Below are 26,087 nucleotides of genomic sequence, written 5' to 3'. Positions count from 1 at the left end.
TTGCAGTAGTAAGAGATTTATCAAATGCGACTGTCGCTAAAAAGTCGTTATATTGGAAAACGTTGCTTAAATTTACTCCAGCACATTCCTGGCTTACTAAAAATGCTTTACATCCTCTAAAATGAATTTTCCTGTTATTAATGGTATTCTTTGTTTAGTTTTTTTGTAAAGAGTGTTATAACTACATGATTATTTTTATTTTATTTACGTAAAACGCAAAAGAGCTTTGCCAAATTTTCCAGTATGAGGAAAGCAAACAACACATATGTTTTTGGATTTGGACCTCCTCTTAGCACCTACTTGTGCTATCACAACAAAATAAAAGAAAAATTTCCACCTTGATATTGCTCTGTATTTTCTGCTCAGTCTCAGTCAGATTCACAGACTGGGAAGAGGCGTTATCCAGCAGGTGTGACATCATCTGAAGCCATACAGGAGAGAACTTCCTCCCTCACTCTGCTACACACAGCCCAGAGCAGTTCAAGGTGTGAGATGAGCTCTTATTGGATAAGGCTGCACACACCCCCCTCAGCATTTCCTGATTTTGGACTTCAGCCAGGCCAGCAGGAGTCCAACGTCCGTGCAAGAGATTTGGGGGGGGGGGGGGGGAATGTGCTCTGAACAAGTAGGGAGACAACTAATAGCAGCTTTTTTAAACACAAATAAAAAATGTTTTTATATAAAGTACATTAGAAAGATTTTTTATTTGCCATAAGGAGTGCAGTAGCAAAAAAAATTTTTCATGAAAGTGCCCATTTAATATACTGATTTGATCCTAAACAGCTGCCGTTTACTTGGTTCCTGATCCCCACTCATCACCTCTTCTGTGAAGTGTCAGCCCCAAAGGAACTGCCTCAGGGACCGCAGCATCAGTCCTGCCTCAGTCAGTGATTGGTTGAGCGGGTTAGTTCCTGTGGGAAACAAGAAAGAAATGGTGACTAGTGGGGAACGGGAGACAACTGAACCACAACTGCGGGGGATCTGGGGAAGGAGAATTACTTATTTTTATAGCTCCACCAGCTAAAAAAAAATATGTATATATTTTTATATATTGTTTTATATTTTTATCCTCAGACAACCCCTTTAACTCCTTGCCACAAATGGATGTTCATTAAAGGGGTACTCCGGTGAAAACCTTTTTTCTTTTAAATCAACTGGCTCCGGAAAGTTAAACAGAATTGTAAATAATTTCTATTAAAAAATCTTAATCCTTCTTGTACTTATTAGCTGCTGAATACTACAGAGGAAATTCTTTTCTTTTTGGAATGCTCTCTGATGACATCACGAGCACAGTCCTCTCTGCTGACATTATTATAATAATAAGTCTTTATTTATTTATTTATTGTTGTCCTTAGTGGGATTTTAACCCAAGGCCCCAGCACTGCAAGGCAGCAGTGCTAACCACTAAGCCACCATGCTGCCCTTAGCATATATCTGCTATGCACGGTTGCTAAAATGGGCAGAGATGTCAGCAGAGAGCACTGTGCTCGTGATGTCATCAGTGTTCCAAAAAGAAAGGAATTTCTTCTGTAGCATTCAGCAGCTAATAAGTACTGGAAGGATTAAGATTTTTTAATAGAAGTAATTTACAAATATGTTTAACTTTCTGGCACCAGTTGATTTAAAAGAAAAAAAGTTTTCGCCGGAGTACCCCTTTAACGTCCATCTGCAACTCCCGAGGTATAACGCGCGCTCAGCAGGTGAGCGCGCATCATACCCGGTGGGTCTTGGTTGCTATAGGCAACCAGGACCCATGGCTAATGCTAGACATCACCGGCATTAACCCTTTAGACACGGCGATCAAACTTTATGGCAGCGTCTAAAACGAAAGTAAACATTGTCGGTTAGCTCAGTGGTTCTGTTCGAGACCGCCCTGGTGAAATTGCGGCATCCCTAACAGCTTGCAGGACACAAAGAGGATCCCTACCTGCCTCCCCGCTGTCCGATCGCCAAATGACTGCTCCGTGCCTGAGATCCAGACAGATGCAGTCAAGCGGCGATAATGCTGATCAATGCCATGCTATTGCATAACATTGATCAGCGTAGGAAATAGTCCCCTATGCACATTGCAAAAAAAAAAGTGAAAATAAAGTGTTAATAAATGTGATTTAACCCCTTCCCTAATAAAAGTTAGAATCCCCCGCCGTTTCCCATAAAAAAAAAAAAAAGTGGTATCGCCACGTGCATAAATGTCCTAACTATAAAAATATAATGTTAATTAAACCGCATTGGTCAATGGCATACACGTAAAAAAATTCCAAAGTCCAAAATAAATATTTTTGGTCACTTTTTATACCATAAAAAAAATCAATAAAAAGTGATTTAAACGTCAGATCAAAACAAAAATGGTATTGATAAAAACTTCAGATCACGGCGCAAAAAATGAGCCCTCATACAGCCCCATTTGTGGAAAAATTAAAAATGTTATAGGGGTCGGAAGAGGACATTTTTCAATGTATTAATTTTGGTGCATGAAGTTATAATTTTTTTTTAGTAATAAAATAAAATCAAACCTATATAAATTGGATATCCTTGCGACCGTATGGACCTACAAAATAAATATGAGGTGCAATTTTTACCAAAAAAATGCAATGCGTAGAAACAGAAGCCGCTAAAAATTACAAAATGGCTTTTTTTCTTCAATTTTGACCCACCAATAATTTTTTTCTGGTTTCACCACTGATTTTGTAATAAAATGATTAATAGTATTACAAAGTAAAATTGTTGGCGCAAAGAACAAGCCAAGGAAAAATCGCCAAAGAGGGAAGGGGTTTAAAGCCCAGCATACAGCCCATGCCCACACCTTAGCTGTTTCCCCTGCTTCTCCTGTCTACTAAGATAAACTTGTGCAGTAACTATACAACTAGTGCAGGCAAATAACACTGCAAGTCTTTCTACCTTTATCTATAGCAGTAGCTGGATAAATAGCAAGTGTCCCAGCTGAGTAGCAAAGCACAAGTTGGACTTTTGAGGAGGCACAGAGGATTTACTAATAAGGGGGCAGAGGAAAGATAATTACACTAAGGGAGCAAAAAGGGGACATTTTTACTTTGGGTGGCACAAAATAAGTATTTTAGCCACTCTTCTACTTGCTCAGGCAAAGACGTGGTATTATTAACGTGTGTGTGTGTGTGGGTGGGGGGTTGGGGGGGGGGGCAAAAGGGAGGCAAGAGGCGTAGGACTGGTTAAAGTTAAAAATATAGTGATAAATTCTAATAAATAGCTCGCATCTGTAAATGCAATTGCATGTACCCCTGTACCAAGATGGTGAAAGTGGAATAAAGAACATGTAAAGAAAAGTGTTGTGAGTGCCATCTTCCTTTTCACTTCTGTTTTTGCCAAGATTGGAAGCTACATTGCTATGAATTGTGCACCACAACACATGCAATATACCACAAAGTGGCTGTACTGTAATAATTACTTTAATAACATTAGCAGCGTCAGCTAATATCTGCTGCTAAGTATTTGAAATAGTTCTATTAAACACATATGATAAATCCCCAAGGGCTACATTTTATGAAGTGAGCATTGTCTGACTTTATATATTGGGACTCAGACGTGTAGTTTGTAGACCTTTTTTTTGCAATTCTCCATGCCCTGTGTTATGGAACTAATAAGGGTTCACATTGCCTTTATGGCGGGCTTCAGAGCTGCAAATATTGTAATTGTTGTTGTGACATAGAGATATTTGCGATACAACTGTGGGCGAGCCCACAAGGCCGATTGGGACTGGTTGAACCAAATAAACATGAACAGTAAATAGACATGACTCCAAATGGAAGACACTCTTGTGGGCTAGAGAGACGTCGAATGCTAACCTACTGACATCTCGTCTGTATATCTTCATGTATTGTGAATTCACATATCCCTGGGCAGACCACTGAAGCTGAATATTGTAAAAAGTCCTGATTTCTACCACACCTATTGGGTGCATCAACCTCCAACCCTATTGTTTTGAATGGGAGGAAAATACCACATCACTACTACTACTATAAAGTGTGCATGAGCAAATATGGTTTTACCCATTTTGTGAAATATTTTACAATTAAACAAAAAATGATGATACTATATAAATACATGTACAGTAACAGAAATGAACCTAGGACAATTGTTTAATGTTATCTGAGCTAAAGACCAACATTATGCCAATGAATTGCATCAAAAAGTATTTCTTTCTAAGAATTCTAAATTCTAAATATTGTACAGGTTTCTCTTCAAGCCATAATAGTCACACTGTTTTGATTTTTAAATATATAATAAGCAATTAGATTTTATATAGTTTAACCCCTTAAGGACCCAGCCAATTTTCACCGTAGGACCCGGCCATTTTTTAAACATTTTCAGGGACCTGTTCAGTTTTGAAGTGGATTTGAAGGGCCTTCTTATTAGAAATACCCCATAAATGACCCCATTATACAAACTGCACCCATCAAAGTATTCAAAATGACATTCAAACGGTTTGTTAACCCTTTAGGTGTTTCACAGGAATAGCAGCAAGTTGAAGGAGAAAATTCTAAATCTTCATTTTTTACACTGTCATGTTCTTGTAGAACCAGTTTTTTTTATTTTTACAAGGGGTAAAAGAAGAGAAATCTTCCTAAAATGTGTAACCCAATTTCTCTCGAGTAAGGAAATACCTCATGAGTATGTCAAGTGCTCTGTGGGTGCACTAGAGGGCTCAGAAGGGAAGGAGCTATAGTGGGATTTTGGAGAGGGAGTTTTTCTGAAATGGTTTTTGACATTTAAGAAGCCCCTATGGTGCCAGAACAGCAAAAAGAAAACCCACATGGCATACTATTGTGGAAACTATACTCCTCAAGGAACGTAACAAGCGGTACAGTGAGCCTTAACATACCACAGGTGTTTGATGACATTTCGTTAAAGTTGGATGTGTAAATGCTTTTTTTTTTTCACTAAAATGCTAGTTTTCCCCCAAATGTTAAATTTTTACAAGGGGAAATAGGATAAAATGCCCCCCAAAATTTGTAACCCCATCTCTTCTGAGTATGGAAATACCCCATGTGTGGACATCAAGTGCACTGCTGACATACTACAATGTTCAGAAGAGAAGGAGTCACATTTGGCTTTTGGAAAGCAAATTTAGCTGAAATGGTTTTTGGGGGGCATGTCGCATTTAGGAAGCCCCTATGGTGCCAGAACAGAAAAAAAAAACACATGGCATACTATTTTGGAAACTACACCCCTCAAGGAACGTAACAAGGGTTACTGTTTGACAACTTTTTGTTAAAGTTGGATGTGTAAATGGAAAAAAAAAATCACTAAAATGCTGGCTTTTCCCCAAATTTTACATTTTTTCAAGGGTTAATAGGAGAAAATGACCCCAAAATTTGCAACCCCATTTCTTCTGAGTATTTTTTCTGTGTGGACGTCAAGTGCTCTGCTGGCACAATAAAATGCTCAGAAGAGGAGGAGCAGCATTGAGCTTTTGGAAAGAGAATTTGTTTGGAATGGAAGTCAGGGGCCATGTGTGTTTACAAAGCCCCCCGTGGTGCCAGAACTTTGGCATGTGACCCCATTTTGGAAACTACACCCCTCACAGAATTTAATAAGGGATGCAGTGAGTATTTACACCCCAATGGAATTTGACAGATCTTTGTAACAGTGGGCTGTGAAAATGAAAAATGTTATTTTTCATTTTCACGGACCACTGTTCCAAAAATCTGCCAGACACCTGTGGGGTGTAAATGCTCACTGCACCCCTTATTACATTACATGAGGGGTGTAGTTTCCAAAATGGGGTCACACATGGGGGGGGTCCATTGTTCTGGCAATATGGGGGCATTGTAAACACACGTGGCCTTAAATTCCGGACACATTTTCTCTTCAAAAGCCCAATGGTGCTCCTTCTCTTCTGAGCATTGTAGTTCGCCCACAGAGCACTTTACACCCACATATGGGGTATTTTCTTACTCAGAAGAAATGGGGCTACAAATTATGGGGGGCTTTTTTCCTATTTTCCCTTGTAAAAATTTAGTGATTTTTTTTTTTTTCATTTTCCCATCCAAATTTAATAAAAATTTTCCAAACACCTGTGGGGTGTTAAGGCTCACTATACCCCTTGTTATATTCCATGAGGGGTGTAGTTTCCAAAATTGGGTCACATGTGGGTATTTATTATTTTGTGTTTATGTCAGAACCGCTGTAAAATCAGCCACCCCTGTGCAAATCACCAATTTAGGTCTCAAATGTACATAGTGCACTCTCACTCCTGAGCCTTGTTGTGCGCCAGCAGAGCATTTTACGCCAACATATGGGGTATTTTCGAAATTGCGTTACAAATTTTGGGGGGCTTTTTTTCCTTTTACTGCTTGTGAAAATAAAAAGTATAGGGCAACACCAGCATGTTAGCGTAAAATGTTTTATTTTTTTACACTAACAGGCTGGTGTAGCCCCCAACTTTTCCTTTTCATAAGGGGTAAAAGGAGAAAAAGCCCCCCAAAATTTGTAGTGCAATTTCTACCGAGTACGGAAATACCCCATATGTGGCCCTAAACTGTGTAGAACAATGAAATATGACAGGGCTATGAAGTGATAGAGCGCCATACGCATTTGAGTACTAAATTAGGGATTGCATAGGGGTGGAAATAGGGGTATTCTACGCCAGTGATTCCCAAACTGGGTGCCTCCAGCTGTTGCTAAACTCCCAGCATGCCTGGACAGTCAGTGGCTGCCCCGAAATGCTGGGAGTTGTTGTTTTGCTGTTTGGACTGGACATGCTGGGATTTGCAGTTTTGCAACAACTGGAGGGCTACAGTTTAGAGACCACTGCACAGTGATCTCCAAACTGTGACCCTCCAGCTGTTGCAAAACTGCAAATCCCAGCATGCCCACACAGCAAACAGTTGTCTGGGCATGCTGGAAGTTGTAGTTTTGCAACATCTGGAGAACTACAGTTTAGAGACCACTGTATAGCGGTCTCAAACTGTAGCCCTCCAGATGTTGCTAGGCAACTCACCGGCTACCGTAGGATCCAGGGAGCCGCATCGCCATCCTCTTCTGCCGTCGATGGGTAAGTGGACTTCGGCACCGGTCCCTGTCTGTTTCCCCGTCCTGCCACGTCTATTGTGAGTGGGCAGAATGGGGAAACCGAAAGTTAACCCCCCCCCGCCCCTGATCTGCTATTGGTCGTCGCTTCTTGACGACCAATAGAAGGGATAGGAGGGGTGGCACCCCTGCCATCTCACTCCTATCCCCTCAGGGGGATCGTGGGTTTCTTGAACAACCCTGATCCCCCTTATATTCCGGGTCACCGAGTCACCATAGACCCGTATGACCCCGAATCGGCGCAAATCTCCGACATGGGGGGGGTCTGATCACCCCCCTGGGAATTTGCGCGGGGTGCCTGCTGATTGATATCAGCAGTTGCGGCGGGGACCGAAATTCCTACGGGCGTACATTTACGTCCTGGGTCCTTAAGTACCAGGGTGTCAGGACGTAAGCGTACGCCCTGGGTCCTTAACTGGTTAAATGGACACTCTCATTAAAACTAATTTTTGCTACTGCACTCCTTATGGTAAATAAGAAATATTTCTAATATACATTGTTTAAAAAAAAATAAAGTTTTCTATGTTTTATTTGTGCTTAAAAAAGCTCAAGAACACATTTTCCCCCAACTCATACACAGACTTTGGACCGAAGACCAAACACAGGAAGTGCAGCCTGGAGTCCTGGGGGGTGGGGGGGGTCCAGCTTCACCCAATCATAGCTTCTCTCACACTTTACTGCCATATGCTGTTGGTTGGACACCCCCTGCTCCACTCAGCACTCCAGGCTGCACTTCCTGTGTTTGGGCTTCGGTCCAAAGTCTGTATGAGATGGGGGAAATGTGTTCTTGAGCTTTTTTACGCACAAATAAAACATAGAAAACTTCATTTTTTTAAACTAAATATATAAGAAAATATTTTATTTACCATAAGGAGTGCAATAGCAACATTTTTTTTTATGAGAGTGCCCATTTAAATTTCTTGAGGAAAGGATTATTGATGGAAACATTTTATGTACAAGAAAAATAGGGACTGCAAAACTAAGTAGAACTAGTTTACACCTAGTAAGCCTAAGAATCCAATGCTTTCTGCATACACTGCCTTCTTGATGTAGAAGAGGTAGATTTGACATAAGGCACACAAGGCCTGTATCTACAAATGACATAATTGTAGTCTGCCAGCTCTTAAATATTTAGCCAACAGTCTGGATATTGTTGATGAATTATCAACACTGAAGCAGAAATTATACATTTGGGATAAATCATTTTGTAATAACCTTTGGGCGACGTACAAAGCAAAACAATTTCATAAAGGAGTTTTCTGTCTGAGAAAAATAATGCATTAAACTTAGCTTAGAGTACCAATTTGTCTACTACTTCACGCAATGTACCATAATAACGGCACATCTAATGGCCATGCCAGCCAATTCGTATTTCAATGACATTTTATATATAGTAAAGCTCCCAATATAGACAAGTGACACATGTTTACTATGGACGGTGTGCCAATGAAAACAAGTGGAAGGAATGCAGAATATGCTTGGGAGGGGGGGGGGGGAGATTTATTATACATTTACACCAGGTTTCAATGCTCAGTTGCCCCATATATTGTGACTTTTTGGTGGATTTACGTCTCACTCTCTACTTGTGCAAAGCGCTGTGTGAAGGGGGCACTGCCATGATGGGCAGTTAGATTTACAATGATTTATGACAGTGAACTGGTGTAAATTATGGTAGAAACCTATGCCAGCTTGGTGTAGGCGTTGGCTTATAGCCGGTGTGATACACCGGTCTTGGTAGATGTCGCCACATAGTGTTTAAAAGGTCACCAACAAAACCTTATATACTATTAAAATCAGCAAAAAAAATGTGCCCTGCCAGGAGCTTCATGATGCAAACATTAAATCACAAAGCACAATGCCAAGTATTACATGGAGTGGTGTAAAAATACACGGCCACTGAACTCTGCAGAAGTGGAAATGTGTTCTGTGGAGGGAAAGATAATGTTTATTTATCTGGAAGTCTGGCAAATGAGTCTGGGTTTGGCAAATGCCAGAAGAATGCATTGTGCCAACTGTAAAAGTTTGGTGAAGAAGGCATAATGCTGTGGGGTTGTTTTTTAGGGTTTATCCTTGAACCCGTAGTTGCAATCAAAAACATCTTTCCTCACTGCTGTTGCTCCCCTTTTAACTCGGTCGTCTTGACAATATAACTTTCAAGACCACATTTGGATTACCGCAACTAGAGAGGAGCTAATTTTTTTAACATTTGATTCAGCCGATTTGCTGAATTTTCCGAAAACTTTTGGTTCGGTCCGAATTTACTTGCGGCAAATTACTATTAAAAATGGCTATTTCTGGCCTACAGAGAGCATCAATAGGGGTGTAGAACACTTTTCCTTGCTGTAACAAGCATAGGGTGTGTGCTGGGTGTAACGGGACACGGCAGGTGGTGGATCCTCTGGGCCTGCGTGGATGATGACGTGAGCTGTGCCAGGGAGCGGAGTCTAAGGTGCCGCTGGATTTCACCAGAGCCCGCCGTAAAGCCGGATGGTCTTGCTGCGGCAGGCGGCACACAGGTCACTACCCCTGTCACGACTCGTCCACACAGGTAGCTGGGAGGTAGCATGGCAAGATGGAAGTAGGTAAAGGCAGGTAACACAGGTGCAGGGGAGGTAAGGTAGCAAGGAACAGGTACACGGTAACAGGAACACAGGACTTTCACTATGGCACAAGTTAACCAAAGATCCGGCAGGGAAACAAGGGAGGAGCTGATATTTAAGGACAGGGTGCAGGTGTAGACACTTGATTATTAGAGCACTGTCCCCTTAAGTGAAAGAGCTCTGGCGCGCCCTAGGAAGCGGGGGCATGCTCGCCGGGGCTGTGAGGACACAGAGAGGCGGAAGATGAGGGAGCTGAGTGACGGACATAAGCAGAGAGCCTGTCCAGCCGGAGCGCAGGTGTTACACTGGGTTAGTGAAATAATACTGTTATTCAGTAAGACATGCAGATCAGAGGAGTCGCTATTAGAATCACTGTTGCAGAGCAGCACAATGACAAAGCCTGGATGAGGCATCAGTATGAGGAGACCATATAGTGGCTGAATGATACACCCTGGAGGTGGAGGCAGCATGAGGAGACCATATAGTGGCTGAATGACACAGCCTGGAATTGGTGGCAGCATGAGGACACCATATAGTGGCGCCAATTATTATTTGTTTTTTATCAAACCAAAGGAAAGGTTTGCAAAAAACACCATGTGCCACCTACACAACCAAGTATTGATGTGATGCAAAGACCTCTAAAAAGGTGGAACGGAACAACATATGGTTCATTAAAACTGGTGGGGGTAAACACTTCCCCTGTAAGGTCCTACTCTCACATTATTAATTCCCTTATTGACAAGTGTTACTCGCCCTAAAAAGGGTGGCCCCACACAGGAACCTCTCCCTATTTACACCTACAAACACTGCCATTTCCCAGGGTTTTTAGGTGGAAATAGGGATTGGTTCCTATGTGAGGCCGCCCTTTTTAAGACAAGTAACACTTTCCTCGAAAAGGTGGAAGGGAACAACGTATTGTCCATTGTAGCAGATGGGAGTAAAAGCTTCCCCTGTAAGGCCTTACTTTCCCTATTAATTCCCTTCTTTTCAAGTGTTACTAACCCTAAAAAGGGCGGCCCCACACCGGAAACTCTCTCTATTTCCACCTAAAAACCCTGTGAAATGGCAGTGTTTGTAGGGGGAAATAGGGAGAGGTTCCTGTTAGGGCAGCCCTTTTTAGGGCGAGTAACACTTGCAAAGAAGGGAATTCATAATGCGAGAGTAGAGCCTTACAGGTGAAGTTTTTACCCCCACCGGTTACAATTGACCATACGTTGTTCCCTTCCACCTTTAGAGGTCTTTGCATCACATCAATACTTGGTGGTGTATGTGGCACATGCTGTTTATTGCACACCTTTCCTTTTGTTTGATTTGAAAAAAAAATTTAGTACGTATATTTTATCCTAAGAAAAATAAAGTTTTACGTAATGCATATCCTCAATACTTACTTGTGGTCTGATGGCGAGGAATGTCTGTAACTGGGGAGCAGCACCTTAAACATGTTTTGCACTATCCATATTTGTGAAGTGTTGGTGTGGCACCATGGTCAATCTACTCTGATGCATCAGGCATTGGTGGGTGGAAATCTTGGCTGATCCATGCCTGATTCATCTTCACATAGGTCAGTCTCTCCACATTTTTCGTCAACAGACGAGTTCTCCTTGGGGTTACTATGGCTCCTGCCACCCCACCACTCCCCAGCAGCCATGGCAGTGGAAGGTGAGCGCCCGAGTCAGACCTCCGAGAGGATGGACGATGGTGCAGATAGACATCGGCCAACTGACTACATAGGATGTCTCTGTAGTAGGTCAGTTTGTCCTCCCTCTCAGTAAGTGTGAAAAAGGCCCCCATTTTGTGTCATTAGCGAGAGTCCAATAAGCTGGAGAGCCAGAAGTCACTGAGCATGCATCGTGCCATTTGTGCAAGTGACTCGGAGGGACTCCCTGCTTCCACCTCCACTGCATACTGACACGGTGTGTCTGGGTCCTGTGTCTCGCCTTCTTCATAACCCTCTAGCTGACTAGAAAAACCGCTCATCTCACGAAACCTAAACTGTGCTCCACTGCACCCCTCCTCCAGTTCAGCCCCCACAGGGCTCATGTGGCTATGAGATCTAGACACCATGTCTCCAGTGCCCTGACCAGCCATTTTTTCCAACACGTGTTGTAGTAAATGAAGCAGTGGAATGACATTGCTCATCCCGTAATCCTGGTGACTGACTAATAATGTGGCTTCCTCAAAGGGCCTGAGCAAATGGCAGGTGTCACGTATTAGCTGCCACTGGTTGACAATGAAGTTACACAGGGGAGTTGCCCTATCCGCTTGGATCATCAAGAAATCTGTGATGGCTTTTCTCTGTTCGTATAGTCGGTCCAACATATGGAGCATGGAATTCCAACGTGTGGAAACGTCTCAAATCAGACTATGTTGGGGAATGCCGTTCAGACGCTGCAGCTCAAGGAGAGTGTGCTTTGTGGTGTAAGAGTAGCTGAAGTGCATGCAAAGTTTCCTTCCCATTGTTAGGATGTCTTGCAGATGAGGGGGGAACACTTCAGGAACCGCTTGACAACCAAATTGAACACGTGTGCCATGCAGGGCGCATGTCTCAGACTTCCTTGTCGCAGCACAGACAAGATGTTCTTCCTATTGTCGGTCACCATGGTTCCCATTTCCAGTTTTCGTGGAGTAAACCATGATTTGATTTCTTGATGAATGACTTTTTGCAGTCCCTCCCCTGTGTGACTCTGTTCGCCAAGGCTAACCATGTGAAGAACAGCGTGACACCGCCGTGCCCTGCACACATGGTATGCTGGAGGGCCACTGAGACTTGTGTGTGCAGTGGAGGCTGAGGACATAGTGGAGGATGAGGAGGCGGAGTCACAAGACCAATGGCCTGAGAGCGTCGAGGCAGAAGTGGCTTGAACAGTCCAAGTTGCTGTTGTTGGGGCTGTGCAGGAACCACATTCACCCAGTGGGCTGTAAAGGACATGTATTGTCTTTGACCGTAGTTACAGCTCCACATGTCGGCGCTGCTGTGCACTTTGGTACACACTGACAGGCTCAAGGACTGGACCACCTTCTGTTCCACAAAATTGTGCAGTGCTGGTACTGCCTCACAGGCAACCTGCAACCCTCTTCTCCTGATGATGATGATGATGAAGCCCCTTCTGCACCCGGCTCCAACGTGCATTCGGCTTCATCATCATCATCATCATAATCGAGTTGTGTCTGCATGTCACTGATGTCCTCCTCAGGTTCCTCAACAGTGTCATAACACCACCTCCCACGCCACTCTCCTCATCACTACTTGCCCGCCTAGCATAGGAAGCAGCGGATGTCTCCTCCACTTCTTGGCTGGGCAGTAGCTGCTGACTGTCCTCACTAAATAGTGTAGATGAACCCATAGTATAAGATACTTCTCTGGGGGAGAGAAAACCATAACACAGAGGCAATGGGAGGACAGGGACTGCTCCCAGGACATGCCAACTGGGGGTTTTGTCTGAGGACCCCACCGACTGTTGATTGGGGGTGTCAGATGTCACTTGTGATGAAGTGGATGACCGTGCTAACCAATCGATGATGGCAGATGGGTTGCTGGTCGAGACACGACCGCTTGCTTATACCGGGAGCTCAGGCCTCTCGCTCTGACTCCCACTGCCACTCGCCCCTAGTCTGCTGCGATATCTGCCTGATGAATATAGGCCTCTGACACTCCTCTGTACACGTCCTGGCACTTCTCTGCCTGACATACTTGCGTATGTGCGTATATGAGAGGAGTACAATACGCTACAGTACGCTTAAAAAAGTATTCGCATACAACACCAGCAGATGAGTACTTTTGACTGGCCTTTCACAGTATCTAGGCCCTTGAGAGTTTAACAGGTACAAAATAGTACACCACTTAGATGTACGTATGTGGTATGCACTTATGAGGGGAAAACACCAGCAGTACACAACAAAGCTGCAGCACACAGTCGCTGTGTACTACACCCAAAATTACACACTCTCTCTCAATCTCACTCCCTTCCCTATCAGTGCTTCTAGGCAGGATTTGTGCTTGAGCCGAATCGCTGTTGTTCTGTGAAAGACACTGTGCAATACACTGCTCTCTGTCCCTCTCTGTAATAGAACACTGTAGACAGTGACTGGGAGGTGAATCGCTGCAGTAAAAATGCTTTTCTGTGAAACACACTGCTCTCTGTCCCTCTCTCTGTGCAACAGAACGCTGACTTTACTAGGAGTTGAATCGCTGCTGGAAAAAAGCTTTTCTGTGCAACACACAGTGTTGTCTGTCCCTATCTATTTCTTTGCAGTGAAAGGCTGAAGTGACTGGCCGCAATATGGCTGCTGATTATATAGGGCTGTGACACAGGGGTGACTGGTGAAAAGCTGCATGTGATTAAGGGTCATCCCGTCTACCCTTGTTCCCATCTTCCCAGGATTCCTTGCCCCATGTCCTCACATGTAGATCCCTAATTTTAGATGTCCTGGAGCCTGAACCCCACTAAATGGAGTTTAATGAAGTGGCTCGCACAATAAATCGCAGAGATATTCGCATATATTGCAAATCAATTTTTTCCTGAAATTCGTAACGAATTTGGATTAATCAGATTCAATTTGCTCATCCTTATCCGCAACCCCACATGCCATGACCATTGAATGCAGAGAGCAAGGGAAGGTATTACTTTTTCTTCTCCCCAATAACTTCTTTAAGATTTCATTTCATTGGAACTAACAGGTGTAGGCCAACCTCTTAAAAAGAAAAAAACAACCCCATCATATTATGCCTCCTCCACTCAACTTTACAGTTGGCACAATGCAGTCAGGCAGGTAATATTCTCATGGCATTTGCCAAGTGTTGGTGAGTGTTGGTAAAAGAGCTGGTCTCTGACAGAACGTACCTTTTAGTTACCCCCAACTGCTAAAGATGGAATAATGCAACTGGTTAAATGGCTCATATTTGGTGGGTATGCGCTGATATCAATACTTTGTGGCAAGACTTGACAGTTATATAATTACCTATTCCACATAGCTATCATCATATTAACCTTCTCTATAGTACGGCCCTTCTCTTGGACCTCCCCGATCCAGTCTTCAATTAAAAAAGGCCTTCTCATACACAATCTTAGCAATGAGGCAGATCATTTGTTTATTATTTAAAGCTTCTTACAATTTTTGAGTCAGTTAAATCTTCTTTTGGGGCCATATTGCCTGAGAAAAAGCTGGCTACTAATGCACACCTTGATATCGGGTGCTCATCTCGTCCTAATGTGAACACTCTTCCACCTTTTGCCCCTACACGTTTCTCGATATGCTTAATTCCAATAAGCATTCAAGTTTCTAGATTGGAGTTGGAAAATATACATAAAAATATTGATAAAGTCCAGAAACTCATTACCTAATAATTGTGCACACAATGGGGGGTATTAATCAACGGATTTGTGTGTCTTTTATTGCGTATGTTTAGCGCATTTTTTTCGGTGCAATGTCTTTTTGTGCCAAAGTTTGGCGTATTCTCTCCAGTGTCATTTTGTAAACTTGCTAGGATTTTGACGGTCCTGTGTATGATTTTTGCAGTGGTCAGTAATTAATCATTTGCGCCAACTGTATTTTGGCGCTATTTTGCCTGTCTTTGACGCATGTTTGGCGCAAATCACTGCCAACAATATTCTGACATGGAAACACATACCAAAGGAAGAATATGGTATGCGCCAAAGTTACTAAAGGATATGCGCCAAATGATAAATTTGGCGCACGTCTGTAAAGACCAAAGTATAAAAAAAGGGTAAAAAGAAACTGGCAACAGTTAAAAATGATAAATACCCCCAATTATATTGTAGGTCATTACTCCCACAGTTGGGGCAAAATTTTCAGCTATTAAAAAGGATTAAAAAAATGCCAGTATTATGTTTACGCAAACCAGGCCTACAATATAGGAGACACCCCTCTTTCCATGGTGAAATTGCGTACAACCAGCAATAACAAGCTTTTGTGGTGATTAAAAATACAAGACAAAACCACAACAGTAAAACAAATTCACACCCATCAGGGAAAATAATACAGTACTTTATCGAGGCAAAGACAATTCTGCATAGAGTGAGAAAACAAGTAGTCAGCTACCTAGGCAATTAAACCGTCACATCACTCCCCCATGATTAAAAACATATCATTACACAGCAGACCTCCTACAGTTTTTTTTGTTTTTATTTTTTTTTTCTTTGTGAAGAAAACAGAAGAAAGTTATTAACCTTTGAATTTCTTTACTCTTCCAACCAAGACACATCCAGAATCTCATGTATTCGCATGTGCAGGCTTCAATTTCAAACTAGAATAGGACAGAGGTGGCCAAATAGTAGATCACCCGGTAGACGTCAGAACAGCGACCAGTGCATCACAATGAAAGGCTATGTAATCTGTGGGTCTCAACACAGCTGCCTCTGTGCACTCCGGCTCTGATCAATCCTCACATTACTTTTATCTCTTTCATACCTTTTCTGCTATTCTTAGCCTTCTGGAAAAACATGGACTTTTACATAAAAGTGTGTCCCATAGTGGGCGACTCTGAAACCTACTTTGGCTAAGATGTTCTGCGCACCAGTGCACTGGAATACCACTACCAAAGGTTACTAGGGGTCCCTGCAAAGGCTAAAACTGCAGCAGCTCAGGAGCCACAATAAGCAATGACAGGAGCTTCCCAGGAAAAGAGGACTATAGGTCTATAGATAGCTTAAAAGGAAAACAGTGGGGGAAAAAAAATATGAAAGTTAAAAGGATTTGATAACTTCTATATAAAAAAAAAAAAAATCTTAATCCGTCCAGTACTTATCAACTGCTGCTTGCTACAAAGGAAGTTATATATTTCCTTTCTGTCTGACACCTCTGTATGTATCAGAAACTGTCAAGAGTTTAAGCAAATTCCCATAGCAAACCTCTCCTGCTCCGGACAGTTCATGATATAGACGGAGGTGTCAGCAGAGAGCACTGTGGTCAGACTGAAAATAACTATTCAACTTCCTCTGTAGCATACAGCATCTGCTAAGTACTGGAAGGATTAAGATTTTTTTTCATAGAAATACATTTACAAATTTGTTTAACTTTCTGGCATCAGTTGATTTGAAAAATAAATAAAAATAAATAAAAAATGCTTTCCGCTGGAGTACCCCTTTAATCACTTTTTTTTTTTCTTCTTTTACAGGGGCTCCAGCAATATATTGTTCTGCCAGAATACCCATTTAAAGTAAAAAATGTATGGACTTTTAAAGGTTTTCTTTGGGTCAAAAACAGTAAAATACAGTTTTCAACATATACGCCATACAATTTTACTTTATTAGGGTGCATTACCACGTGGTGTATTTTGCTGCGTATTTGCTGCGTATTTGGTGCTGCGTATTTTCCTACCCATTGACTTCAACAGGGAAAATAAAATACACAGCAGCAAATACGCAGCAAATACGCCGTGTGGGAACGTACCCTTACTGTGTGTATTTACTTCCTTTTTAGAGAAAATTTTAAATCTGTTTGGTAGCTATGGGCAACTGCTCAAGTGTTTCTTCGCACAAGGATTAATAAATCTCCCCCTTAGGGTTTGTGGTCTGTACCCATGGAAATGCATAGGTCATAGGCATAATATACAGACACACACTTTTTTTTTTTTAACAAAACTATTTTCATAGCTATTTTTTATTTTAGTTGCAATGTAGCAAATGTGCACAGAGCCTTTAATCCCAACGCTGCTACTACATAAAAGTGACATTTGGTTCTATCTACTCAGAACTGCAGAACCTTGCTGGAAACAAATACTAAATTATGAGACCTTCTGCTGAATTTCGGATGGTGCAGTCAATGATTGACTTTTAGCTGCTTGGTTATTAAAATAATAATAAATCATATTAAAAAAAAAAAAGGCAGCAAGTATGTTTAGAGGGCTTTGTTGTCTTTTTATTAAAATATAAATAAAGCACCATATAGATTAGGTCCTACACAAATCTGGTCCCAAGTACCAATTATCTACTGGATCTCTATAACAATCTGTGAATAAAATATGTAATTAAAAAAAACAAAAAAGGTTCCTCGTGGCAATAAGCCAAGAGTTTATACATGAGACTCTTTCCACTTCTAAACTTCATGTGGGCATCACAAAAATCTAGAAGCAATCACAAAAGCAAATATGCAGTAAAAATAGCTCCATGGTAATAACAGTTCAACAGTGACATGGCCAAGAATGCAAAACACAATATGGCTCCATTGAGTTCGCAGGGAAGACAGAGCTGATATCACTGCCAACCCATAATTGCACATTAAATTATTTAGTAGCAGTACTTGAGGATTCCATGACTTTGTCTATATGGATATAACACATTTCCTTCCCAGCTGCTCTCACTCAACTCTCCTGCAGCAAGTTTGCCATCTCAGGGTGGGTTCACACCACGATTTTGCTATACGGTTTTGGAAGAAAAAAACGTATGCAACTGTACAGAAAACCGTGCCCATAGACTTCTCATTCAAAAACTGTATGCACCATAATGTATACGGTTGTCTCCGTTTTTCAAACCATACAGTTTTTTACTTTTTTTTTTTCCGGACAGAAAACCGTGGCCTACCATGGTTTTTGGTCCAGGTGAAAAACCGTATTAAACCATTTACGTTTTTTTTTTTTTTTTTACATGGGAGTCAATGGGAACCGTACAGAACCATATGTGCATACGGTTCCATCAGGTTTTCACCATACGGTTTTTGACTTTCCACAGTTTTTTTTTTTCTTGGAATTTCAATCAAACAAGTGAAACTTTATTCATAATGGAGTGAAAAGTTCAAAACTTAAACTTTTTTTTTCTTAAAAAACGGATGCAACCGTACATCATTTTTCAAACCGTATACAGATAAAAAAAATTGAACACACGTTTTGATACAGTTTAGTCAGGTTTTGAGGAATCCGTTTTTTTTTTTTTAAATCAAAAATCTGATACGGGAACTGTGTTGCAAAAACGTGGTGTGAACCCAGCCTCACATGGACAGCTTATACCTGGGGTGTAATGCCGAGAAGCTCAGCCTTGCCCTGCAGGTAGAACAGTAGGTAACACACAGCCAGGTGCAATCCTAGATCCATGAGATGGGCAGCACCACCCTCCAGATAGGAATACAAGGGCTGGGTTGAGCACTGTTTCCCAACCAGGTGCCTCCAGCTGTTGCAAAACTACATCTCCCAGCATGCCCGGACAGCCTTTGGCTGTCCGGGAATGCTGGGAGTTGTAGTTTTGCAACAGCTGGAGGCACCCTGGTTGGGAAACACTGGGGTAGAGTCTTTCACCTAGGCAGAAGACAGATCAGCCACACCCTCACTGTGACACTTCTAAAGTGCTGAATGCAATACAGGTCTTAATGGATGACAGTGCACCTTTATCCCAGGTAGCGCTGCAAGTCAGGGTGACTCTGCTGTGCCTATCACCCTCTGGCACCTGATCCCATTGTCAAGCTGACACAGGTGCCACCTTCTACTGCAGAGAGAGAGAGAGGTCTGAGAGGGATCAATGTGTCTGTGCTCATCCCCTGATCAGTAAGGAAAATGGCTTGTCCTGCCTACACACAGACACCATCCCACTGACATCACACATCAAACACATAGGTGCAATATAACAGGATCAAGCCCCATCTCCATAGCAAGAGCTGCACGCTTTAATTCTTGCCAAGAAAATCCTTTGCCATTGTCTCAATTGCATTACATCATTCTTAGTGCGCCTCCTCCTTAACTCCTTCCTGCCTGGTGTATTCCAGGCACTGAAGCAATCGACTGTAGTAAGTAATACACATGCAACAGAAAAAAAAAAGCAGTGCAAGACAGCATGACTATATGTATGTCATTGTATGCATTTAGATGGCAGGTAGAGTAGTCTGTGTTATATACATTGCACATATATCTCTAGTTCCCAGGGAGGGCTTAGCATGCATATAGTCTAACTTTCCTGTCAAAAGGAATAATGCATGCATAGGATCTCAGAAGAAGAGACAATGCCACTACCTGATCTTCAGTGTTTGCTGGTTCCTTCAAGAAGATCAATGAAATCAGTCTGCAGTCTCCACTGGCTTCACACAGAGGAACCTTCCTGGACCATGTCCCCATCAATCCAAGCCCAGATCTGCTTCACAATATGCAGGAGTCACAGCAGCCTCCAGGCAGGAGTGTGCAGCCAGAAGGAGGTTGGCACCTAGGCATGTCTGCCTCTCCTCTCAGCACCCAAATGGAAAGGCATCCATGGCAAAAATGGCATATTACAAATTTTGCAATGGGAAGCAGAGCTAGGGTGAAACCATTGTTTAGAGCAGAGAAGGGGAGGTGTCTCTTAAAGCTCCAGCATCCTCTGACAACTGCATGAGAAGGAGTACTGCTGCCTGGTTATGTAGTGGAATACACTTCTATATTCCACATGCTATATGGGTTTATATTAAGGCATATAGTATTATGCACAGTGCTACATTTAGTATTGTGGATGCAAAGCACAAGCCAGACAGTGATATCTAAGAATGGACAACTGATATCTAGTCCCAGCATTCCATTCTGCTCTGGCATTTCCAATTTCACTAAGAGAGATGGTCAGCAGTGCTTCCTCCATTATTCTTCCCATGCTGTAAAGGCTGTCATCCAGCTTTCCTAGATCCCTGACTTCCGAAGAGACCTAAGGATGCACACTATTAGACATGCCATTCATGAGTCTGGAAAAGTTGGGTCACCCTGTGTGTGTATGGATGTATATGTGTGTGAGTGAACAACTTGAAAGGTGATAAAAAAAAAAAGAGAATTAAATTAACTAGTATTTTGTTTTTTTATTAAGGAGGACATGTTCCTTAAAGTCAATATTTATATATATGTTCTTAGAATCATAAAGAGCATTAACAGGGAAACAGTTAATCAGATTGAGAAAATGGACCCCAAGGATGCTATGAAGTGTCCAGAAGTTCTATTATCATTCAGCTCCCTAGTTTGACTCAATGGTTTCAACCAGTCCTTAAATAAATTCTTAGGTAATCCCGCCCTCACTGGCGTGCAGATATCCCCAGTTGCCTTCAGATGTTTGTGCCTGTTTGATGTGAGCATTTCCTTCACACAAGGGTTAACCTTGTCTCACTCTGGAGAGTCAACGTAATATCCTTCACAAGGTATCCGAGTCATTTCACTTTAGCTGCATCATACTCTATGTGATGTCAAGTGTATGGCTGTGAAAGCAGCAGCAGATATTCCGCTATGGTGAATGTCCTTCAGAGCATCATCCTGCAGGCGTCTTCTGCCAATAATACGGATAGCGTTCACTAATACCCGGGAAGGCTGGCAGCGCTCATTCATTTCCCTCTAAAATCAACACTTGGAAGAGAAGCCTCACTGTATCTAGTTTTATGGTTAGGAAAAGCCTTTCTTAAAATAATATCCCTACAGGAATATTAAGGAAACGTTTTGTGCGCTTGCGGTTGGGAATATGGCTCAGTTATTGGGATCAATAATCCCAGTGTCTTAAAGGGAACCTGTCATGAGGTTAGAGCATTATAAAGATTTCTAAAAATGATAAACTAGATGTAACTGCATCAGCATTATCCAGAGTATAAATGCTTTAAAACATAAATTACTAAATAAATGAAATAATAAATAAAAATAAATACTGATAAATAAATAATAAAAGACTGATTAATAAATATAAAAAGTCATTAAAGGAGAACTCAAACAAAAGTTAACGTATCCCCTTATCGGGAAGGGGGGAAGGTCTGATTGCTGGGACATTGCGTTCGCTGGGACAGGCTTTTTTAGTAAGGATGCATGTCGTCTACCGGTAGACAGCATGCGCTCCATTGATTTCTATGAGAGCACTGATGATGCCCGAGTGCTGTACTTGAGTTTTTCAGCACTCCAGTAAAAATTAATGGAGCGCGTGCCGCCTGCAACATGCGCTTTACACTGAGCACCAGTAGTGCTAAAGTTCTCCTTTAACAAAGCTTAATGGGGCACTCATTAAAAAAAAAATCTCAAATCAACTGATTTGTAAATTACTTCTAATTTAAAAAATCTTAATCCTTACAGTACTTAATCCTTACAACTGCTGCATGCTCCACGGGAAGTTGTATAGATCTTTTGTCTGACCGAAGTGCTCTCTGCCATGTCAGGAACTGTTCAGAGCAGGAGAAAATCCCCATAGCATGTTCGCGTGCTGGGACGTATGCATACATCTTGCTAATCTTCTCCTACAACATATCAATTTTTTGTTTTCATGACAGTGCCCATTTAAGGACATGCGCCGTAAATGTATGGCACTGCATAGCATCACTTAGCACACAGTGCCGTACATTTACAGCACGGCTGTGACACGAGTGCAGGAACTGTGCTCACTTCATTCCCGGCGGGTCCCAGTGGTAATGGTGGACATCATTGATCATGCTGAAGTCTGCCATTAACCCCTCAGGTGCCCTGATCAATACAGATCACGGCATCAGCGGCACTTATAATGGCTGATCTGATCAACCAAGATGGCAGACAGAGGTCCCCTCACCTGCCTCCATCCATCTTCTGGGGTCTTCTGCACTGATCTGCCTTCCATCAGACCAGAGCAGAAGATCGCCAATAATACTGATCAGTGCTATGCCCTATGCATGGCACTGAACAGTATTAGCAATCTAATAACTGCTGTAAATAGTCCCCTATGGGGACTGAAAAAGTGAAAAAAAAAATGTTATTTTTTTTTTAAAAAGCCCCTCCCCCAATAAAGTTTTAAATCACACCTTTTCCCCATATTAATACATAAAAGCGTAAAAAAAGATAAATAATGAACATATATGGTATCGTTGCGTGTGTAAATGTCCAAACTGTAAAAAATATAATGTTAATGATCCCCTACGCGAACGGCATAAATGTAAAAAAAAAATTCATCTTTTTTGTCACATCAAACTGCAAAAAAATTTAAGAAAAAGCAATCAAAAAGTCACAAATACGCAAACGTGGTACCAAAACAAACTGCAGATCATGGCGCAAAAAATCAGCCCTCACACATCCATGAATACGGAAAAATAAAAGTTAGAGTTGGTCAAAATAGAGCAATTTTTGACATACTGATTTTGTAAAAAAAAAAAGTTTGAGATTTTTTAAAAGCAGTACTATAATAGAAAAGTATGTAACAATGGGTGTCATTTTTATCATATTGACCCAGAGAATAAAGAAAACGTGTAATTTTTACCGTACACAGCGCGAAAAAGGAAACCCCCCAAATTTGCAAAATTATGACTTTTGTTTAAATTTGCTTACACAAAAAAAGGTTTACCATACATTTTAGTGTAAAATGAGTGATGTACTTACAAAGCAAAACTGGTCACGAAAAAAACAAGCCCACATATGGGTCTGGGAATGGAAATATAAAAGAGTTATGAATTTTAGAAGGTAAAAACAAAAAAACGCAAAAATAAAATTGGCTGTGTCCTTAAGGTGAAAATGGGTCCTTAAGGGGTTAAGGTAAAAAATTAGTCAGTTCCTAAAGGGTTAAACATGTGCAGTAAAATCTTGTTTTTTATTTACTAGGCTTCTGTAATTTACGTTGCGGCTGCGCCTGTTGACAAGTGGGGCTGACATGCAGTTATTTCCAGGGCTGGTTTTTATCCCCAGTCCGGCCCTGCTGACATGGAAAGAGGTGTCAGCTGAGAGCACTGTGGGCAGACAGAAAAGAACTATACAACTTCCTCTGTAGTATACAGCAGCAGATAAATACTGGAAGGATTACAATTTTTAAATAGAAGTCATTTTTACAACGGAGTGCCCCTTTAATGTATAACACTTTTCTGCTGTCCAAGTAAGACCAACCCTTGTTTCAGGAGACAAGAATGAACATACACTGCTCAAAAAAATTAAGGGAACACCAAGATAACACATCCTTGATATGAATGAATGAACTAATTGTATGAAATACTTTTGTCTTTACATAGTTGAATGTGCTGACAACAAAATCACACAAAAATTATCAATGGAAATCAAATGTATCAACCCATGGAGGTCTGGATATGGAGTCACACTCAAAATGGAAAACCACACTACAGGCTGATCCAACTTTGATGTAATGCCCTTAAAACAATTAAAAATGAGGCTCAGTAGTGTGTGTGGCCTCCACGTGCCCGTATGACCTCCCTACAACTCCTGGGCATGCTCCTGATGTGGCAGATGGTCTCCTGAAGGATGTCCTCCCAGACCTGGACTAAAGCATTCGCCAACTCCTGGACAGTCTGTGGTGCAACGTGGCATTGGTGGATGGAGCGAGACATGATGTCTCACAAGGGGTCTGAGGATCTCATCTCGGTACTAAATGGCAGTCAGGCTACCTCTGGCAAGCCCATGGAGGGCTGTGCAGCTTCCCCCCCCAAAAAAAAACAAAATACCACCCACACCATTACTGACCCACCTCCAAATGGGTCATGCTAGAGGATGTAACAGGCAGCAGAACGTTCTCCCTGGCGTCACATGTGCTCAGTGTGAACCTGCTTTCATCTGTAAAGAGCACAGGGTGCCAGCAGCGAATTTGCCAATCTTGGTGTTCTCTGGCAAATGTCCTGCATGGTGTTGGGCTGTAAGCACAACCCCCACCTGTGGATGTCAGGTCCTCTTACCACCCTCATGGAGTATGTTTCTGACCGCTTGAGTGGACAAATGCACATTTGTGTCCTGCTGGGAGTAATTTTGTAGGGCTTTGGCAGTGCTTCTCCTGCTCCTCCTTGCACAAAGGTGGAGGTAGCGGTCCTGTTGCTGGGTTGTTGCCCTCCTACGGCCTCCTCCATGTCTCCTGATGTACTAGCCTGTCTCCTGGTAGCGCCTCAATGATCTGGACACACTACGCTGACACAGCAAACCTTCTTGTCACAGCTCGCATTGATGGATGAGCTGCACTACCAGAGTCACTTGTGTGGGTTGTAGACCACCTGCAGAACCACTCCTTTATTGGGGGTGTCTTGCTAATTGCCTATAATTTCCACCTGTTGTCTGTTCCATTTGCACAACAGCATGTGAAATTGATTGCCAATCAGTTTTGCTTCCTGAGTGGACAGTGTGATTTCACAGAAGTGTGATTGACTTGGAGTTACATTGTGTTGTTTAAGTGTTCCTTTTATTTTTCTGAGCAGTGTATTCAATAGTTTGCAATGATTAATGACCTTACACTCTTCTAGAAATCAGGAAAAACCATTGATCCCTGAAATCCTGGCTATACCTATGTGAGGCTAGGTTTCCACATAGGTTTTTCATTGCGCTCTTTGGAATCCTGCCATTGCAATTTTTGAGCTAAAGCCAGAAGTGTATTCAAAAGGAATGGGAAATATAAAGAAAGAGCTTATACTTTTCCTTCCTACTGGTTCCACTTCTGACTTTGGCTCAAAAACTGCAGTGGTAGTTCTCTAAAAAATGCCAGAAAAAAACCTGTGTGGAAACCTAGCCTAATGGTGAAGATGTCTGTCTATCTGCAACATCAAAGTCTAAAGCCTGCCCTTTTTCCTTGTTCACATGTGCTGTAAACCTTATTAGAGGAAAATGAATGCAAGACAAGATGAAAAGGGGGTGCTAAGGTGATGGCACTAAGTAAAAATGAATATATCCCAAGTAATTTCATGTTACAATTACACATAGACTGATGTCTACGTGTAATTGCAACATATGCAATTGGACTGATGTGATATGCACATATATGGTGAGGAAGGGAAGTAAAACATAGTAAAGGGGACCACCCTTGGGTTCACCTAAGGTACCAAGGCCCAAATTCCTCTTATTCTTAAAAACCTTACTATTATCACACTGCCAGTCCACCTAAGTGACCATTTGAGATCTATTTAATGGTATAGGGCAGTAATGGTGAACCTATGGCATGAATGCCACAGGTGGCACGCCAAGCCACCTCTGTCGGCACGCGGCCATAGTTCGCCATGCAACCCGTACAGACTTGCAACCGCTCCTCCCTTCCCCTCAGCTCTCCGGAGGTTTCCGAAGCTAGAGCTGGGGGGAGCGAAGGCAGAGGATGCAGGTCTGCACGGGAGGAAGAAGCCACGCCCCAAGCCATACCCCCCTCATCTCCCCCTCCTGAAGGACACAGGTCTGCATGGCAGACAGAAGGCAGAGCAGGGGAGAGAGGACGTACACGACTTCTCATCTCCCCTGCCTAATGATTTCTATGTGTGAAGGGGACATACTGCACAGACTCAGGATTAGGGGGGGGGGGCATCACAGACTGGGGATGATTTCTATGTGTGAAGGGGGACATACTGCACAGACTGAGGATAAAGTGGGGGGGACATCACCAGGGCCAGGTCATCATTGGCACTATGGAGCACCTGCTCCCGGCCCCGTGCCCACAGGGGGGCCCCGTCACATTCGGACATCCCTGTGTCCCGAAAAATCTTTTCAGAACACAGGGATGTCCCGGCAGTTACCTCTCTGCAGCGGCCCCAGCGTTAACTTTAAAAACACAGGGGCCGCTGGGAGAT

General features: G+C 42.4%; 1 protein-coding gene across 5 annotated transcripts in view; it reads right to left on the bottom strand.

Annotated features, from left to right (window-relative positions):
* The window catches only part of PPFIA2 (PTPRF interacting protein alpha 2), a 398,714-nt gene extending 378,842 nt beyond the window's left edge, over positions 1-19,872 (bottom strand). For 2 of the 5 annotated variants that reach the window (XM_056574435.1, XM_056574436.1), the window contains exon 1: positions 19,621-19,871. The gene's annotated coding sequence lies outside the window, so the exon portion shown is untranslated. Of the gene's footprint in view, positions 1-19,620 lie in introns of all 5 variants that reach the window. The other 3 variants (XM_056574437.1, XM_056574438.1, XM_056574441.1) reach the window with 2 other exon arrangements.
* Positions 19,873-26,087: the final 6,215 nt, after the last annotated feature.

Source organism: Hyla sarda, chromosome 4 (genome assembly GCF_029499605.1).
Source record: "Hyla sarda isolate aHylSar1 chromosome 4, aHylSar1.hap1, whole genome shotgun sequence".
NCBI lineage: Eukaryota > Metazoa > Chordata > Amphibia > Anura > Hylidae > Hyla > Hyla sarda.
Note: the sequence above shows the minus strand (reverse complement) of the source record. Positions and strands in the feature narration are given on the sequence as shown.